The 4,797-nt window shown below is 33.7% G+C and overlaps 1 long non-coding RNA gene across 5 annotated transcripts in view; it reads right to left on the bottom strand.

Moving 5' to 3' along the window:
* The window catches only part of LOC106471039, a 7,595-nt gene extending 7,236 nt beyond the window's left edge, over positions 1-359 (bottom strand). The window contains exon 1 of one of the 5 annotated variants that reach the window (XR_001291536.2): positions 295-359. This is a non-coding gene — a long non-coding RNA (uncharacterized LOC106471039). Of the gene's footprint in view, positions 1-222; positions 261-294 lie in introns of those variants that run through there. The other 4 variants (XR_001291534.2, XR_001291533.2, XR_001291535.2 and 1 more) reach the window with 4 other exon arrangements.
* Positions 360-4,797: the final 4,438 nt, after the last annotated feature.

Genomic DNA, 4,797 nt, shown 5'->3' on the forward strand with positions numbered 1-4,797 from the left:
TGTATATATATATATATATATATATATATACATTATATATATATATATATATATATACAAATAATTGCAATATCTCAACTTAAGAACACAAAAGTTATTTACTAATTTAGCCTTTCAGTTTCTAAGTTTCAGAAAACCTTAATTTCACCTTGAAAGTTGAAGTTAGCATTAATATAATCTTCTACCATGCACAGTAAAATTAAAATAAAATTTATTACTAACCCTACATAATATTACCGTTTAGAAGTCTTAAAATTATTCTCGTTTCTTGGAATTAAAAAAATAAATTACAACCTTATTTATTGAAGACCCGTTCAGATAGGTTATGTACTGCCTCAAAAAGTCCTTCAGAAGATTTTTCCTGTCAATAGGTGGCCATTAGATTGCAAAAATGCCACTCCAAAAATATTTTTCTTAAGTGGTAAATCATATCAACAGTATTTTGGGGTTACTTATGATATTTAAATATTATGACTCAGTATTTCCACAGTGAAACTCACGACTTTTTTTTTGTTATTAATCCTATTAGTTTGTAGGCGATCATTACGAATTCTAATTTTCAACAAATTACTGAATGTTTTAAACTGACTGCAGATATTTTTATCACATTCTGCTTTATTAGCCATTACATATTAAAAAACGAAGAAGCATATAACAGACTAATCACAAGTACTGTAATAAAAAACAGTCACTACCTATTTTTATCACACAGTTAGACCAAATAAGCTTCCTTGCTTACACTGGACAGCAATAAATTTGCTACTGAAGAAAACTCAAGTGATTCGGAGTAGTTTGATGGTGCTGATTTCAAACATGTAGTCAGAATTTGTACATCACCTCTAGATTTTGAGTTATTGTAATATCTCAATATTTTATCAGCACTGTGTGAAAAAACCATGCAATCAACTATAGATTTTATGCTGTGAAATTAAGTATACTTGGACAGTCTAATGCGCAAAAGACATACATTTTTGATAACTTCAGACATTGACTGTATTGTATTGGTGTAAACTTTCAATTATATTGTTCATATATGCTATTTGTTCTCGATATAATCGTAGAGAATTGCACCACTTTTGCTTCATTCCAACACTCACCTGCTCCGCCATGAAATCACGAAATAATCAGGTGCTCAGTTTGCTAGAACATTCAAGAAGTCCCTCGACTGAGCATAAAAGGGGCAGAGTCAAGACGCCTCTATCTCAACTGCCTCTTATTCACTCAGTTGATCACTTCGTCTCTGATCTTCTTCCTCACATCATACCCGCGATGTAATCAAATTCTTCAAAACTTTGTTTTTAAAATTTTTAAACTCTAGTTCTATAGACATAAATTATTTTATATTTTTAGAAAATCGTTTAAAATTCTGGCTGCTTCCAGTTCAGTAAAGTCCGAAAGTGCAAAAATCACTCAAACAGTTTTTGCTGCTTTTGTGGAAAACATGTTGTCAAGAAAAACATTGGGCTCCAAATGTGTGTTATACAGATTACACATCTGACTTTACACAGTGTCTGCATAAGATCATCTAATTGACTGTTATTTTCGCATGACAAATGTTTCTGAATATTCAGGCAAACTAAAAATACATTAAATACCCAAATATTGCATGTGCAATGACACCAGTACTTCATGGAGATGATCTTCCAGTGCCACATCCACCAGTGAATTAGAAAACAAAAGAGATATCCTGCGATGAAGACAATGAATCATCTTCATCTTTTTGATCTAGTAATTCTATTCCTGTGGTACTTCGATATAAAATGCCTCATCTGATTACACAAGAAGAGCCAAATGATCTGATTCGTAACTTGTCTCTATAAAAGCAGCATAGGGAACTTCTTTGCTCTCGTTTACAGTAATGGGAATGTTTTAGCTCCAGGAACAAAAATTTCAATTTACCAAAGTCGCCACCAAAGTCTTGTTTCTCAATAGAGCATGCAAGATAACTTGTGTTTTTGTACAAATGTTGATGCACTAATGGAAGAATTAGATACTGAACATTATTCTCAAGAATAGAGACTTTTTATTGACTCATTTAAAGATACTCTGAAAACTGTACTTTTGCACAACTAAGCCATCGATTCCTGTTGCTCATGATGTGAACATGAAAGAAACTTATAAAAGTATGCAGATTATACATTTTTAAATGCAATTTTCAATGAACAAATAAAGTTATTAAAGAAAAGGTTGTTATTTTTACGATATATAACAATATTTTGAATAAATCTGTCATAATTCAAAAACTAGAGGTGATCAGTATGATCAGTACTTTTCAACATAGTGTTACGTCTCCGTTTGTTAGTTAATTTTCCGTAACTTCGTTCCGACGAAACTTTAGCGACACAAGTCCTTTCTTAAATAAAACTGGTTTATTCTTTCTGAATATAACTTTGCAATACTCTTAATTTCAACAGTCGCGCTATAACAAATGCTATAACAACGAACGTCTCACGTGCTCAGTTCAATAACACACTCTCTGACTGCAGTTCAATTACTCATTACGTACCCACCGTCACGTTGTGACCGTCTTATATATATACAATATATTCTTGAAGGAACAGGATATTTCTAGAAAATGGGTGGCGTGATACTAGTCACGTGACCTCGCTGACGCAACAATAGTTTGTGAATCAACAGTTTCACCACATCATTTTTGCTTAATAAAGTACTTTTTACGTAGATTAAATATCTCTTTTATAGATACCTCTTATAGCTCAATTCTATCTATATTGCTACTAGTTTGTTTGGCTCTTCCAACTGAAAATAAAAAAAGGCGTTTTGAGTTATTTTAGTTTTAGTTTTCCTCAGTGACTTCTATTTATGCTGAACTACACAAGGCCTATCTGCACCAGCAGTCCCTATTTTTGACATAACTAGAAGGAATAGAGCTGACACCACTGCCAAATCTTGAGCTATACTAATCGAATAGTGCAATTTAACATACTCACTTTAACATACTTTTAACATACCCACTGCTCCAAAGTGTCGAATGCTATTTTGCAACAAAGGAAGGTGAACGAATCTCATGCTGACCACTGGGCCACGCGTAACATAGTATAAAAGGGATTTTAATGGTAATTTACCTTTAATAAAATACGCAAAAAAACTCTTAAAGTAGCAATCAATGTAATAAAGTTTACATTCACTGGTACACTGTTTATCAATATTCCATGTTTCCCTTCTAATATATACACATCAAATCATGACCAGGCATGAGGTCAAGTAAAAGAGTATATCAAGTACTCTACTTGTACTTGATGTTTTTGAAAAGCCAAGTACTTGTATTTTACTTGCCTACCAAATTATTTGGACTTGGCAAGTATTTTTAAAAGTGCATCCTAAAAATTCTGATATGGATACTTGAGCAGTGTGTAGTCAGTGGTCAAGATAACGCTTGTTGGTTTTACTCGGGATATACAAGAAGCAACAAACTACTCTTGCTCTCACTACAAACATTGCTGTGTTATATTCAGACAATACTACTATCCCACTACTCTCTGCTTTGTTCACTAATTACTGTTACATAATAGTCAGGAGCAGAATGTGCCCTATATAGCAGAAGGTGGCATTTGGCCATCTGGATACTTCAGTAGTGATATTTAGCAGCACAGAGAACCCCTGTTGGTAAGAGGCATGTTACACTTTATTATCAACCCAATCTTCCAGAACAGTGGCACCATATGAATGACCTCCTGAGTTATATCCAGACAATATCTCGGTATCCCATTGCTTCAATTTTTTTTATTGTACCCAATATAACACCTGATACACATTGCTTCGAGCCTTGCCAGTGTCTCTGGGTTGACACCATTCCGGGACAACTGAGGTGAATCTTCCAATCATGACATAGCAACAAGCTCATTGGTCAGGATATTGTCATGTGAGCCACTTAAGGTGTAATATCTCAAGTATAAAGTTTGACACAGTAGATATATATTATCATAACTCTAATTTTCTTACAAGTAAGAAGTTCACTCTATAATCATGACAACGAATAAGTCTTCAGTGTTCGACCATTTTATCATACTGAAAAGTGTGAAAGGGAAAATTATGGCTCAATTCAAACATTGTACTATTGAAATCAAAGCCAGCACAGAAGCAAATACCAACTTGTGGAAGCATATGTACATGTATATCATTACAATAAGTCTTTCATGGTTTATATTTAATGTTCTTCAATTCATCATTGAAGAGCTAATGAGAAAAGAAAAGGTTATACCATATTGTTCAATAGTGGTCATTCACCATAGGGTTAGCAGGACAGGTGCTCAACTGTTCACATCACTTAGCAATGGTTTGAAACCGATGGTTATAGTTTAATTATAAGGGTTCAAATATGCTATAAAATGGTGATTTAATGCATGACTATGACTACTATTTGACGAAAGTGTGCAATTTTGTTTCACTTGTAAACTGCATATGACGCTAGGGGAAATTCTGCAATTATCTAATTCATACTGATGTTAAAGACATCGTATTTTGAGGATACTCTTGTCCAATATTAATATGTCAATGCTATTATCAAATATTCATTGAACTACTAATATCGACTATTTCTATTTTCAGAGGAACCATTCCGATGTTGAGGTAAATAGCTTTTCAGCGAAATTATGGCCACAGACTCAGACAAGTGTGGATAACTGTTTCACACAACCTAAGACGTTTGCAGCAACCAATCTACGACAACATAAGTCAAACGATGACCTCATATCATTTATTGCCAAATATACTGTACCATTCTCTGTGGTAGAGAGCCTATGCTTCAGGAAGCTCATCTCGAGCCTGGAACCTCGCTTC

Source organism: Limulus polyphemus, unplaced genomic scaffold (assembly GCF_000517525.1).
Source record: "Limulus polyphemus unplaced genomic scaffold, Limulus_polyphemus-2.1.2 Scaffold4364, whole genome shotgun sequence".
Taxonomy (NCBI): Eukaryota; Metazoa; Arthropoda; class Merostomata; order Xiphosura; family Limulidae; genus Limulus; species Limulus polyphemus.